Below are 16,182 nucleotides of genomic sequence, written 5' to 3'. Positions count from 1 at the left end.
TCGTCTTCCCAGTGGTCTCTTTCCTTCTGGCTTTCCCACCAATATCCTATACGCATTCCTCGTCTCCCTCATTCGTGCTACATGCCTTGCCAACCTCATCCTCCTTGACTTGATCATTCTAATGATACTTGGAGAAGAGTAAAATTTATGAAGCTCCTCATTATGCAGGTTTCTCCAACCTCTTGTCACTTCATCTCTCTTCAGTCCAAATATTATCCTCAATATCCTGTTCTCAAACACCCTCAGTCTATGTTCCTCCCTTAATGTCAGAGACCAAGGTTCACAGCCATACAGAACCACAGGCAAAATTATAATTTTTTATGTTCTAATTTTTATGTTTTTGGACAGCAGACGAGAAGACAAAAGGTTCTGGACTGAATGGTAGCAAGTATTACCCGAGTTCAATCTCCTCTTAATTTCCTCCTGAATCAGGTTTTGATTTGTTATAGTCGTTCCAAAATATCTGAACTCTGCCACATTTTCAAAACATCTGTTTCCTATTTTTATATAATGATTTTGCCCTGCATTTTGGCGACGAGACAGCAACATATACTTAGTTTTTCCCGTGTTTACTTCTAGACCAACTTTCTTACTTGCTTCAATTAAAATTTTGTGATTTTCTGCCGGTATGAAACTTGGTCTCTAACGTTAAAGGATGGACGTAGACTGAGGGTGTTTGTGAACAGGGTGCTCAGGAGAATATTTGGACCAAATAGAGATGAAATGATAGGAAGCAGGAGAAAAATCCATAATGAGAGGTTTCATAACTTGTACTCTTAACCAAGTATAATTACGGTCATCAAGTCAAGGAGGATGAGATGTGCAGCGCATGTAGCACGGATGGGGGAACAGGAATGCATATAAGATTTCTGTGGAAAAACCAGAAGGAAAAGAGGCCTCTAGAAAGACCTAGACATAGGTTGGAGTTTAATATTGAAATAGACCTTAGAGAGAGAGGATGGGATGATATGGATTGGATTGATCTGACTCATAATAGGGACCAGTGGAGGGCTCTTGTGAACACGGTAATGGATCTTCAGGTCCATAAAGTTTTGGGAAATTCTTGAATAGGTACACAACTGGCGGCTTATCAAGAAAGACTGAGCTCCTGGAGTTAGTTACACAATACGAGTATAATCGGACGCTAGAATTATGTTCGTTAGATAATCCAATCCACAACAGATATCCTTCAAAAGGTCTAGATCCGAACCATAAATATTCCTGCATTAAAGTGTACTTCAGAATGTGGCACGTCAGACGTTATCAATTTTCTCTATCAGTGTTTCTGAAACTGTGTTCCGCGGAGCCCTGGCGTGACGCGAACTAGCGTCAACGATTTCTCTCGAGAATAATGCCTAATGGCAGACTAATTGAGTATACAGCACTTTCACTAGAACACCAAAATAATTAGCATTATATATTATTTCGTTACATTTTTAAATCACATACTGGTTTAATTGTAAAGCTGTCCCTGGCTTAATTAATTGAGCACTACGTCATGAAGACGTAAAGGGGGGTGGATGTATAGACCCACGTTTTCTTGACCTCAGCCACTTTAGGAAAATACGTATAATCATCTGTTGGCATGAGTTTTAAGGGCATATACAGCAGTTCTTTAATAAAAATATTTGAAATTACTACCGAATGACACAATAAGTGAACGCGGTAGCGTAGTTGGTTAAGGTAATATGCTACAAGCCGGAAGGTCGCGCGTTCGATTCCCTATGAGAGTGTTGGATTTTTCAGCCGAACTATGGCCCTAGGGTCGACTCAGCATCTAACAGAAATGAGTACCAGGAATCTTCCTGGGGATAAACGGCGGTTGGTGCGTAAAGCTGACAACCTCACCGCCGCCTGAGAGCCGATTGACTGGAAAATGTGGGAGCCTCGACGTCTCATAACCCTATGGGCCTCCACGGCCTGTTGCAGGGGTAGCTTTACTTTACCTTCTACTGAACGACGCAATACGTTACGTTACCTCACGCCTAGCTTTCATGATTCTAAGTCTGGGAACACGCCGGTCACGGTAGCCGAGCGGTCCAAGGCATGTACTGTATTCGCTCGCTTGGAAACCGGGATCGTGGGTTCGAATCCCACTCAGGGCATGGATGTTTAGTTTGTGTGTGTGCGTTTTTCTGTGTTTGTGTACAGGTAGAGGCCTTGCGACGAGCTGATCACCCGCCCAAGGAGTCCTACCGAATGTGTAAGATCTAAAAAAACCGAAGTGAACGGAGAAGTTCATGGAGGTAGGCCTAGGCCCACTGGGGCTGTAGTGCCAAGAAAAAAAAAGTCTGGGAACACAGTTTTGTTGGATATGTATGGATCTTATTAATATGTCAATGAATGCATGATTCTTTTATATTCTTAAACTCTATAAAGGATCGCTAGCTCAGGACGTTAGGTTTACAGAAAAAGGAAAAGAAATTATGGCCTGTTTTTGATAACAAGGATGTGGCTGTGCTTTGGCCTACTATACTACTATACGTATTTCTCAGAGGCAGGTCACAGAAAGGCGTAAATTGGATGAAAGCTATCTCTATTTCGGTTTTACGTGTTTCGGGGAGTGACTGACAGTTGTGTGTGTTGTGTTACCAGACTTGAGGAGACAGTTTAATGACTCAAAACAAACTTAAAACGACTGTCACATTCAAAGCGCGTTGAAGGCAAAGACAAACCTGACGCATTTCTTAAATGAAAACGTGGCAAAATGAAGCATCTTGAAACTTATCTCCAAACCATTACAAAGAAGGCCCTACTTATATAATTTAGAGAAATATCGAGTATGTGAGTTGTAATGTCTAATACGAGATAAACAAACGGACTGAAAGCAGTCAGGACTTTGCTATGTAAGCCGATGAATCCAGTGACGTCACCGGTCTTTCTGTTTTCTTTGCGTATGTCAAATACGTTATGTAATAGTGAAGCTGGGAGCAAGCGCCTGTGTGCAAAGCCAATGCCTGTTATCAATACAGGAGAAAATGTTTTCAATCTAATTGACCTGCAGACGGCTGGATCATGTGTACTGATATTTGCACAGATGTGCGGTCGATGATTGAGAACCATTTGGTTAAATTGCACATTTTAAAACCACTGTAGCGGAATTTGTTAGTAGTCACTGCATACATCATCATCAGTCCCTTGTTGGGAAAAATGTCCCAGACGCACTGAATATGGAATTTGACGAAGTTTTGAAGATGTAAATTTTATGAACTCGAGACAACAGAATTCAAGAATCATCATTACGCTTTGTAAATCAGTCTGTATAGTGACGGCTATGGGATGAATGAACGGAGTTCGATTCCCGACGAGAGCAAGATTTTTCTCTTCTTTAGTGTCCAGATCTGTTCTGGTGCTCACTCAGCCTCCTACCTAATGGGTGTCAGAGTAATTTTCCCCAAGGTTAAAGCGACCGGGGCAGTTTCAAAACGTTGCTGCTGTACACCGATTTGGTTGGTTATCACGACACAGAATTTACGCTGCGGTGAGGAATTTGGTTATTGAGTGTCACTCACCCTTTCCGGCTTTCATCACATCTGTGCGACACTGTGGTTCCGCAGGTTAGCGAACTTAGCATATATTTTACAGAGATAAAGAACGATTTTCATCATTCTAAGGTATGACTATCACAGTTGTCTCTGACCGTGAAAACATCGTCACCTTTTTATTTCAAGCAGAGATTTCGAGGACATTCCTTGAAAAAAAAATGCCACAGAGTTCTGTCCACAATTAATGCCTTCTAATGAATTTATACCACAGATAAGCGACGAAAATTTTACGAAACCAACAAGCTGAAGAGAAAGAATATTTTTCACGTCTTGTACAAGATATTGTTGAACTGTTATGAAATCCATCGCAGTGGCCGCGCGGTCAAAGGCATGAACTGTCTTCGCCCGCTTAAAACAAGGGATCGCGGGTTCGAATCCCTCTCGATGTCTGTGTACGTTTATTCTGTGTTTGTGCTGTCCCTTGTGCAGATAGCGGCCTCGCGATGGGCTGATCCCCCGTCCAAGGAGTCCTGCCGACTGTGTAAAAAGATTAAGAAACTGAAAAAGCGGCCAAGGTCCAACAGAGGGCTGTAGAGCCATAGAGAGATAGATGCATAGCTAGACACACAAATAGACAGACAGATAGGTAGAGTAACTTACGAGTTCCCACCTCATGACCCAAGGTACGCGGGTTCAAAGGCGGCGGAGGTCGTGGAATTTTTAAGGGCGGAAAAATTCAGGGAACAAGTCCTCCGGGAGGGACTTTAAGCCGTGGGTCCCGTGTCGTAGATTTACGGCACGTAAAAGATACTCATGTCGCTAGGAGAACTCTGAGCAAAATTAGGCAAAAAGTTTCCCGCCCAAGTAGTTTCCAATGCCTCCGGTAGATGGGGAAGTTATCGGGTACCACTGCCAGCCTCGCTGGCTGATCGGGGCTGATAGAGAACACCAGTACCGGCAGGGTATGGCGACAGTAGAAATTAAAGTGGGACGCACAATGGACCAATAACTGGTCTAAGTGCATGGGGAAACCCACCCACTCTAATAATAATAATAATAATAATAATAATAATAATAATAAATTACGATTTCCGATATTTGCGTTTCAGATTTCTGCTTTAACTACGTTGTCAACAGGAGACACAACGGAAACCTCTTCATTTTCCACTGATTAGATTCAATGGAACATATTTCGTATTTGTCTTCTTCTGCCTTTATTTACGGATTAAACGAAGTAAGCGAAACTGCATCGTACCATTATGTTCTGCGCACGACAGAAGTGACTATTTACGGGCCGGATGCCCATCTCATTTCCCGGCAGGCACCGGCTTTCTTCTCTGCACTAAGTTCAGACAGGTCCTGCAGTCTAAGTACTGAGTACCTGAGCAGTTTATTACAGCGACTATAGTATGTAGCTATTCACTTCCACCCAATTTCGAGATAAAAATATATGGAGTTCTACCTCCACTCCCCTCATACAACTTCATAGCACGGCGTTTGTGCAACTTTACCTCCATCTTACGACTATAATGGAAGTGAGAATCAACTAAGATGATACTGAGGCCGCGCCATAGCTCAAGCGGTTAGTCGCTGGCTTCCCACTGCGGCGGCCCGGGTTCGATCCCGGGTCTGGTCAAGTGGGATGCGTGGTGGACAAAATGGCGCTGGGGCAGGTTTTCTCTCCGGTTTCCCCTGCCAATTTTAATTCTACCAATTGCTCCACAGTCACCCTCACCTATCATCTGGGGCTGGTACAATAGGCCAGAAGTGGCCGCAGTACAAGGAACCTAGTCCCACCCCACTAGCAATAAAAAGAAACTTATATTTGCACCCTTCAGATAGTACAGTCCTGCTTTGACACTATTATATCGTGAGAACTAGATAACTTGAACGTATAACCAGATAACACAGGCATGAATCGTCTTAATGGATAGGAGAAAGGGTATAAATTTGGACAAGGGGTAGGACAATCTATGGTAATGTTATTTAATAACGCCTTTTAACTGCATATTCTCTTATATGTATCGGAAAACAGGGCGACTGCGAATGTCGTGTAGGGGCTTCGTAGCATATTTTACGCTACTGTACCGGCATTTGCTTGGAGGGACTACAAACTTACCGCTATATGTGAGCCGATTGTCTAGAAAATGTGGGAGCCTCGACGTCTCACATCCCTATGGGCCTCAGCTGCCTGCTACAAGGATAGCTTAACTTTTTAAAATACAAAATACCTTAGACGGGGTAGTTGAACTCCGAGCTGAGAATCGTGTCTGAATAGGAATGAGGAGAAGAAGAGGGTGATGAAGAAGAATAAAAAGAGATAGGCGAAGATGAAGAACAAGAATACGAAAACAAATTAAATGTGATGAAGAAGGAAAAAGAGCTTACGAAGATGGAGAAAGGAAGGAAGCAGTGGCGGCCCGTGTATAGGCGCTGCGGAACTGCGGCACCCCCAATTTCCACTTGATATTATCGATAACATTTATATAATGAGTCCTTTTTTCTTTAATTATTTCTTTATACTTGTACAATACAATATATAATCCTTAAGCTTAATGTCAGTAGCCAAATCTTTGTATGGAACTGTGCGCTTCTGGAGCAGCACCCCCACTAATTTTAGCTACGAGCCATCACTGCAAGGAAGTCCAACTCCAATAAGCATAAAAACAGGAAATTCCATTTAATATTCTTGTCACTTCCATGCTCCAGTGCTCCAGGAATTCATATAAATTCTGTTATTACAGATTAATTGTAGCTGAACGAAAAATATTTTGATAAATTATTAAATTATTCTTATAGTCAATCATAGTACATATTATTAGTAAATTCTATTGACTTAATTACAGCATCAGTCATATGCAAATATCCACCGCTTAACTAATATAACAATGTGACGTCAATGGCATGAATTGATAGTCAGCTGTGTGAGGAAGCCTCTAGTTAAGCCCAGACATGTGAAAGTACGGTTTAATATGCTGCAGCATGCCCGCTAGTGGTTTGTGATTAATGCTGGCGATGTGCGAACCGCGCCGCATTGTACTGCTTGCCGAGCTCGGCAGAATAGAAAGGTGTTCCCGAGTCTGAACAACACATGTTTTCGAAAAGCGTGATTTGCTGTTTTATACACGTTGTTGTCATTTTTGTTCATATGCTGCATACTGATGCAAGACTAACCACACCGCAGATGTCGCACTCCCCACAGTTAGAAAGAGTAGTTCCTTACAATTCGTTGCTCAGGAATGCTGACATAATTTTACTTCGTAACTCACTGACCATGATATTTGTTTGTTATAGAAACATCCGTAGTTCTGCAGTGCTAATCACATTACAAATCTCAAAATACACAAACAGAGTGTGTACAGATCTCCGTAACACCGATCAGTCTGTTTTGTGTCCGAGAAGTAAAGAAATATTTTTCAGTACAATTTATCAAATTTGATTCAGCATTCAGACCGGCCCTGGTCCGGAGCTACTGGGGCCCAACCAGTCTCCTATTCAGTGCTTATCGGAAGTTGTTTCCCCAGGACTAAAGTGGCAGGGGCGTGAAGCTGATCACTCACCTCCTTCTAGTGCTGAGGTCAAGAATTGTGGAATTATACCTCCATTTCCCCTACGCATCTATGGCGTTGTGCTTAATCACTTAAGCACAGAAACAAATATACCTTTGCTTATGCTCGAGCCTCAGTTGGAATAAACTTCTGTATGTAGAGCGAAGAGAAGCCCTATTACCACGAATAAGGGGGAAAATGTGCAGCACAATATAGCAACTATGTGAGAAAAATATATTTGGGGGCATTCCCTTTGGATGGCCTTAAGAACAACCAAAGTTTACCTTAGTTCAGTTTTTTTTTTTTTTAGTTTCTTGAGGTGGGGTGAGATTGATTTCATTTGGTACGTGGTCACTGTTTGGCCTATTGTACCCGGATGGTAGATGACGATGATGTTGATGAGTGTAGAGCAGTCGGTGGAATGAGAATTGGCAGGGGAAACCACAGTAATAGGAGAAAATATGCCCCATTCTCACTTTGTCGACCACAAATCCTGTATGACCTCACCTGGGCTCGAACCAAGGCCTCCGCGGTGGGAAGCTGGCGACTAACCGCCTGAGCTATGGCACGGCCTAACAATAAAAGCTAATTTTCAACTTTGTAAAAAATGTTTTTTTGTCAGAACTGGGCTTCCGAATATTCAGGACATGTGATTTAAACTACACAGTGTAATTGTTCATTTTCATTTTTTTTTCTGCGATACTGGAAAGAGGTGTTCCTTGCGCGTTATATTATTTTTTTTTATATTTCTCATGGGGTGAGACTGAGTCCACTTGGTATTTCGGTCGCTGTTTGGCCTATTGTACCAGCCCCAGGTGATAGATGATAATGGTTATGGAGCAAACGGTGGAATGAAGAATTGGCAGGGGAAACCGCAGTACTCGAAGAAAGCCTGCCCCAGTGTCACTTTGTCTACCATAAATCCCACATGACCTAATGTGGACTCGATCCCAGGCCACCGCGTTGGGAAGCTGTTGCACGGCCTTGCGCGTGGTTTAGTTCACGGCGTTTTCAGTATCTCAGACGCAGTACCAAGTGGACTCAATCTCAACCCACTAAGAATAATAAAATAAAGAATAAAGAGGCTAATGACCTTCGTTTTTAGTGGGATTCCACGGGATTACGGTGAAAGGTTGGCGTCATACAATGAAAACCCTATTCATGTACTATGTGTATATTGTCACGTGTGAGGGAGTGACTATTGACGGAGTTTGAATTGGAGATTGGATTTATTAACCACTTTAACACACGTCTCGTAACTACCAGTAATTATAACGCTATGGCTGATCCCTATGCAGACAGTGGAGCTTCTTCAGCCTCCGCACTCAAGTCATTGCCAGCTGGCCACCGTCTCATAACTGAACTACGAGTATTCCTCCAAATTAAAAACTCAGAGGCTGGCGGCCATCTCATAACAATGTCCTAGTCTTCTTCTACACAGAAGGACTTACTTCTGACTACTCTTCAAAGTCAAAGTCACATTGCGACTGACGGTCGGTCAGTCAGTAAGTCTTGGTGTCGAGCCCCATCTGGGGCTCATGACCAGATATTAATTTTACCGTTTGACAGTTACGGTTTTATTTTCGTGGGGCGCCCTCTCTGACGAGAGGACGGGTCTGTCTTGTGCATATGCTGCTGGCCATTGCCAGAGCGATCTTTCTCGGGTCGGAGTCCCTTGGGACCCGCGACCATATTTTACTGTCTCAGATATGAGGCTTCCCTTTTCGTCGCCTCCTACGACTCGCAGGGTCGCGGTGGAGGTATTCGACCCCGCCTCCGACTACTCTTCGACTGGTGTCCTCCTAATATAAACCCTTGGCACGGACAGCTTAGAAAACACCGTTTACAACAGTTCCTCTATNCTATACTATGAAAACTTATCTAATAAAATATTAAAAGCAAATATTTTCTGGCTCCCTTTGTCTGTAATGTGATGAAGTTTGCAACAATTGGTTGTTTTTGCAATAAATGGACAACAATGTCAATGAGGTACTGAAATCATAAGGAATAAGTTTGGAAAACATTTCTACTACATGAGACTTCTGAGACGGTTAACAACCAATCGACTTCCTCTTTCAACGATCCCAGGTCAGATCAGGTGGAATTTGTTGTGGACAAAGTAGTACTAAGGCAGGTTCCCTCCGAGTACTTATGTTTACCCTGTTAATTCTCATTCCACCGACTGCTACATGCTCATTAATCAGCCAGGCTATATAGTCTTGATACAGATAGCGCCTTTGCATAATAAACACACACACAAACAAACAAACAAACAAACACGCTGTCCCTTATGCGAAATTCTAGCTACTCACCACCACACACTTTAAAGGCAAAGAACAAATATTTCTGTATTATTTAAGATAAAAAGAAAAAAAATGCTTTGCGCGTGATAATTATGGCAAATACACTTGGTCGTCGACTTACGACCGACTTCCGTTCTGACTGACAGGTCGTAAGTCGATCTGGTCGTATGTCGGCCATATATTTATTAACAGTAATTTTTAACCTTTCTAATCTTTTTATCATCTTTATAATTCATTTTTAAAAAGATTTTTTAATCATCTTTTATTTTTCATTCCTTTGTGGTCGTAAGTGCAGCCGGTCGTAAGTCGACGACCATGTGTATTAGTGTGGTGGCAGTTGTAGCTCAATTGTGGGAGGGAGGGAGTGAGCGTGACACTATATTGAGACCCTGTGCTAAAGCAAACACCTGAGAGTCCTTATCTGAATGGACTCGACCAAGACTACCGTGGAATTTGTTAAGAACGATCAGGTATAAAAAAACAAGGTCAGTAGTGTCCCTGTAACTGTCAGTCAGAGATAATTCTCGGTATGAGTCGAGATTAAATTGCTGCTGAATACGTTAACAGGCCAACTGTGCAAGGCCGGCCGACCTCGCGTGAGGTCATGTGACAGCTGACTGTCTTGCATTGTTGAAATACTAAAACAACCAGAATGGAACTCGATCAAGTTTAAGGACTGTTGCACTTTGGCAGTGACATGTAGTCAGATGGTCAGTATAAAACAGACTACTGATTAATTTTATGAAAAAAACAAAAGAAGAAAGGTTTACTCCAACGAAATTCATCATCGTAACGCTTGGGGGGGGGGGATTTTTACACGCATTGACCTTAAAAGTTAAATTTATTGAAGACAATATTCTGTTGGCCATGGCTTACCGCATTGCACATATCCCACAAGAGAATATTTCCTTAGATGTGCACCACGTAGAAAACTCTTCGATTAAACGAGACCTACATTTGTGCCAAGTGCTAAGTGTATGTGACCTGAGCTGCTTCGAGGAGGTTGATGAGTTTTGGTCTGAGCTTCGTATCTGAACCGAAATGGAACGAAATTAAATTCGTCCAAGAATATCAATATTTAAGTTTCATCCTCTTTGTATTTACTTCTAGCACAGACGTAAATTTAAAAACTTGTTCTTCTTATTATTCAGTATTGTACATTACACGTTTCGTCCGTAAATTGTGACCATCAGGCAAGGTACACAAATCAATCATACACTGTATATATATAGTTCTTTATATAAATTTAAAGAAAGCTATCCCTCTAACAGGCCGTGGAGGCCCATAGGATTGTGAGACGCCGAGGCTCCCACATTTTCTCTAGACCACCTTCTCACAGATGGCGGTGTAGTTGTCAGCCTTACCTGCCGGCCCGTCTTTTACCCCCAGAAAGATTCCTGGTACTCATTTCTGTCAGAGGCTGAGTCCACCCCAGGGCCATTGTGTGGCTGGAAGGATTAGGTCAACTGAAAAATCTAATTATATCGGGAATCGAACCCACTGCCTTCCGGCTTGAAGTTTATTGCCTCAACAAATTACCCTACCGCGTGCCCCATATACATATACACTATATATGTTCGCTTGTGGACTAAAGCCACCGAGTTTATTATATATATATATGTATAGTCACGTGTAGGGTGGTACGCGTGACGAGAATGGCGAGTTTTAATTCGGATTATTGGATTTATTAACACTTAGGTTACAATCTCTTTTAATCACATTTAAATACAGCTCTATCGTTGATTTACACTCACTTCATAATTCAGTATTGCACGCACAACTATTCTTCTCCTGGTAATGCAATTAAAACACAGGAACTCATAATAGTACACATAATTGAAGACAACTAATCACACACGAAGAGCTTTCCGTGGCTATCTTCCACTGAGAACTCTCTCACTGCCACTTAAACAATTAAACACACTCTGCCTTGGTTACTCCTGGAGTCTCCTTATGAAGCCTTCGTACCGAACGCGCACAGAAAATCCAGTTCTATTGTTGCTTAGCAACGGTCGCGAAACAGACTCCATAAAAAGCCAGTCACGTGAGAGCCATCTCTCCAAGCCATTGGCGCGCTGACTATTGCCTAGCAACACACTATAAACATTCATCCTATATTTGATTGCGCTTACGCGACTCAAGGTTGTTTACAAGTTGTTGCCTAGAAGCGCTCTGGCTATCCACGTTANAATGCAAACATGTTAAAATATGGCGGTGAAGTCCCTGTGTTTAACTGATTAAGCACTACGCCATGAAGGCGTAACGAGAATTAGATGTACGTGAGATCCATGTTTCTTTACCTCGGCACTAGATTGAGGTGAGCGGTTAGCTTAACACCCCGGCTGCTTTATCCTCTGGGAAAGAGCCCCCAGTACCCATTGTGTAGGTGGCTGGGTGGACCACATAGCCAGTCTGCACGACATGGAGGAGAGAACATTCTTGACCCTACGGGGACTCGAACTCCGACCCCTTGTCGTCCAGCCAGTAGCCAGTCGTTATACCGACTACGCTATGCCGGCTGTTAAAATGTGGAGACATATAAAATGAAGATAGAGTATGGAAATATTTAATTAGGTGGGATCCATCTTAACTTTACAAATACATGAATGTAAAAATGACAGCATTTGTCTAAATATAAGTATCTTCAGTCGTAAAGTGTTATGTATATACTATTTAGTTCCCATGTTTATATAAGTATAAGTTGGCACTTCATTTTCTTGTACTAGATTTAGATAGGGAGTTATTAGGGCCAGTTAGTGGCAGCCCAGTCAAGAGACCGCCAGTAGAAGGGGAGTGACCAGTAGTAGCCAGACTCACGCTCTGGTCTGAGAGGACGCTCCCTTTCAAAACAAGTAAAACTCCTGGAAAGAAAAATATATATTTTCATGGGTCCCGTACATCAGTGCCAAGCTGTATAATTCCTACGTCTTATCCAGTAGGTCTTGGTTTTCTATATGGGTATGGAGACTATGGTTTTTCACGGGTTTACTCATCTCCAAGACGAAGCTGGGATAGGACCACCAGCTGGGGCACCACCGCATTTGTCCACATTATTATTTAACTTTATATTGACCAGCCATCCTTCCGGTAGACGCTACTGCCAGTGTAGTTAAATAAATCACAAATAGGTATACAAATAACTAAGTTTATACATACAGCTATACGCGTACATATATAAAATGAATGTACAACTGCAAGGAATAAGAGGTTACGAGTGAGCGAGGATTCGAGAGCATAACATCTGCGCAAACGCCCACCAAGCTGGCCCACAAGCAGAATTCCGTTTTATCATGGAAGCAGAATCACTAATTTGTGTTTCCTACATACAGCGTTAGCAACACTGTGTTTGTAGGATCGCCAACTTTTGTGTTACTAAAGCAAGCTCGTGAATTCTGCTGGGAATCTTTTGTTATTTAAACTTAAACTGCAGAAAAACAGGTCTCTGCTCGTATGTTTCCGATCCTACTGCAAACAAGAAATTCCGCAAAGACACTGCACATGTTTTCTCGTTGGCTACACTACCTTAGAAACGAAAACTGCTAGGTAGGTCATTGTTGGTTGCTGAATACGGAAAAATAGTGAAATGTTCCTGATGAAGACCGTTTTTGAGATAAGTGACATTTAACCTATGGGCCTCTAGTGCCCTTATGATTATTTTGCTGAATATACCAACTATTTCACTTTCATTTAGGCAGGTACGTGTAATTTCCACATGGTGCTTGAATTTAATCTTGATCGTAATAGTTGTTTTAGAGAAATTCTCCGCTTTGTCCTTTGGGGCCCATTTGAAGTGCCCCTATTCTTACACATCGAAATCTCGTATTCATAGAGCACTCATTTGTGACAGAATAGTTATCAAATAAAATCAGTCGAACCATTCAGGTGCCAGCAAAGCGCACGTCCATTCGTCCATATGCAGTTCAGTCGCAATTTTGTACAAATCTGAATTACGCGAGTTTGAAATAGTTTCGATAAAAATATATTAATACATTTTCAATTTATACGCAAAGTTTAAAATAATGCGACATCCAATATAATCGGCAAAAATCACATATGTGTATTCAAAACTTGTCCTGAATTGTGCGAGGTCTTCAGGAAGGTGTCCTCGCATAAAATGCGACCGTACTGTATATTTCCACTTGTATGAGTTTTAGATTGATGACCGAATTTATTAGAATCTTTGACACAGCGCATGACTACACTTTACAGTACAGTGTTACACACACACATTAGTGTCCACAGTCACTCCTTCACTGCTGTTGCCTGGCAGCGGCTTTCAACAGCATACATTCTCCTTCCTCTGAGTTCCCGAACTGTCGCCGGCCTCAGCTACCAGCTTCTCACAGCAATAACTCACAGCAACTGAACCCCAGCGGTCATCTAACTCACTCTTCACTCACCAACCAGCTCTTCACTAACTAACTCTAGATCCTAACTTGTGATGCTTATAATATCTTGGTACGGACATTTGTTTGCTTATTAATTTACTCATTTACGTTTCTACATTAGATGGGTTTGGTAAAGGTAAGATAAAGTTGTCCCTGTACTTACCACATCAAAAAGACATAGTGCGAGTGAAGTTATAGTTTGACTATTCTTGACCACGACACTAGAATGAGGTGAATTGTCTATTTCACGTTCCAGCCGGTTTACCTTCGGGGAAAGACACCCCAATACCAAATGGATAGGAGGTTGGGTGTGCCCCATAGACGGTCTGCACCCTGTAGAGTATAGAACTGCATTACATTTGCGTGATACAAAACACATGCAGTTATACAGAAAGACAAGCTCAAAGCCGCGTTGTATCCGAATCTACTTTCAACGAGGGCCTACTGATTTCCAACAGCGTAATTTTTTATTTTAGTAATTTATTTTCAATTTCAGGAGAGGCCACAACAATGTTCTTTTGTGAAATAAAAAATGAATGTTTCGTGTCTATAAAAGCGAAGAATTTATTGATCAGCTTAGTAATTATCAACCCTGTCAAGAATGACTCTCTGTCTTGGAGGTTTTGTAGCTCTCAGTGTTCAGTGGCGGCCCGATAGAGGATGCTTCTGTTCAGGTTGGATTGCTACAGCATCGCGTTCCTCATGTTCGTAGTTTTTATGAACTTAAGGTGAAGTGTAATCTTATTGGCAGCTACTGTGGTTCAGTGCGCGGTTTTGTAGGACAGTTCGAATTAGGAACACCGAATAACACTACAGTATTTACCGCCTTCTATATTGAGCGATTGAATCTAAATTAATTCGGATTAAATTTCCTGATTTATCTCAAGAAACATAAATTTGTTTTCTATTCTTCTGCAGGTGTTTGTCTGCACGATGGTTTTAATTTTCATAATTAATTTACCTAATTATCGTCATCTTTGAAAGTATGCATGCCATTGTATGTCTTAACGTGCATCTTAATCTTCCTCTTCTGCAAGAGTGAGTACTTTCAGACATTCAATAGTACTCCTTGAACGAAAGTCAGCCCAACTGAAGAAGGCCTCTACTTGCAATGGACAAAACAGTAAATCATTTCCTTACGCAGAATTCGAACCCTCAACCCTGACATATTCACTCTAATTAATGGATCATATTAATATTAAATGAAGAGTACAAATTATGACATTCCTCATAACGTAATATTGTCCATTCTCCTGTCACTTCAACATGGCTGAAAATACTCAGCCCTTAACCATGGCTGGACTGTCTCCCATGCAGAAACATGGGCGAAGGAAAGGTAGTAGTTTCTCTTTAGTGTCTTGGTGTTGGGTACGCGGTAGTGTAGTTGCTTGAGGCGCTATTCTACAAGATGAAAGGTCGCGGGTTCGAGTCCCGATGAGGTGTATTTTTTTTTTTATTTACCTAATCCTTCCAGCCGCACTATGATCCTTGGGCTGATTCAGCCTCTAACAGAAATGAGTACCAGAAATCTTCCTGGGGGTTAAAGGGCGGCCGGCGCGTAAAGTTGACAACTTTACCACCATCTGTGAGCCGATTGTCTAGAAAACTGTGGGAGACTCGATTTCTAACAAACGTATGGGCCTTCACGTTCTGTTACAGGGAAAGCTTTACCTTTATCATTTTCTTGGTGTGGGTTGAGACTGACCACTTCTAAGTCGCCCAATAACTGGCCTATTGTACCAGCCCAGGATGATAGATGGTGAGTGTGGAGCAGTCGGTGGAATGAGATTGGCAGGGGAAACCAAAATTCATGTGAAAATCTGCCCCAGCGCTGCTTTGTCCACCACAATTTCCACATGACCTGATCTGGGTTGAAACCCGGGCCGCCGCGATGGGAAGCCGGTGACTAACCGCCTTAACTATGACACGGCCTGGGAAAGGTAGTAACTTAGTACTGAGCTTCAGTGACTTCGACGAGAATAAGGTATGCACACCACTCGGAACATTGTGAACTACGCTTTCAACACTTCTTGAGTGTGTGTCGCGGTTTTGTTTACATCCACTTCGTAGAAATTCCGAATGCTCTGTAAGGGTTTCGTGAATTTGCTCCTCACTTAATAATGCTAGGATGATTACGTTAAAAAGGGATGTGCAGAATATATGGAACTCATGAGGAAAATGAGATATGCAAATAAATTTCGGTTTGAGAGCCTCAGAAATTATTCGGAAGACCAAAGCATAGATGGTAATAGAAGCCTAATATTAATACTCTTCTTGATATATGAATTTGTGCTGCTGACTGTGCTAACCTAGCCGGTGATATGTTTCAGTGACGGATTTTCTGAACAAGGGAACGCGACTTAAAGTTTTATAAATCGATGGATTTCTGGACAAGCTGAATAAGTATAAGCTTCAAGGAATAATTTTGCCATGGAGTTAAGTTTGTTTGGTAAGTCAG

The 16,182-nt window shown here is 42.0% G+C and overlaps 1 protein-coding gene across 5 annotated transcripts in view; it reads left to right on the top strand.

Annotated features, from left to right (window-relative positions):
* LOC111864922 (protein dimmed) overlaps positions 1-16,182 on the top strand; it is a 183,031-nt gene that overhangs the window by 85,597 nt on the left and 81,252 nt on the right. The window contains exon 2 of one of the 5 annotated variants that reach the window (XM_033751622.1): positions 16,055-16,173. The exons of the other annotated variants lie outside the window; for them this stretch is intronic. The gene's annotated coding sequence lies outside the window, so the exon portion shown is untranslated. The remainder of the gene's footprint in view (positions 1-16,054; positions 16,174-16,182) is intronic. 5 annotated transcript variants of the gene reach the window in all.

This window comes from Cryptotermes secundus, unplaced genomic scaffold (genome assembly GCF_002891405.2).
Source record: "Cryptotermes secundus unplaced genomic scaffold, Csec_1.0 scaffold62, whole genome shotgun sequence".
Lineage (NCBI taxonomy): Eukaryota > Metazoa > Arthropoda > Insecta > Blattodea > Kalotermitidae > Cryptotermes > Cryptotermes secundus.
Note: the sequence above shows the minus strand (reverse complement) of the source record. Positions and strands in the feature narration are given on the sequence as shown.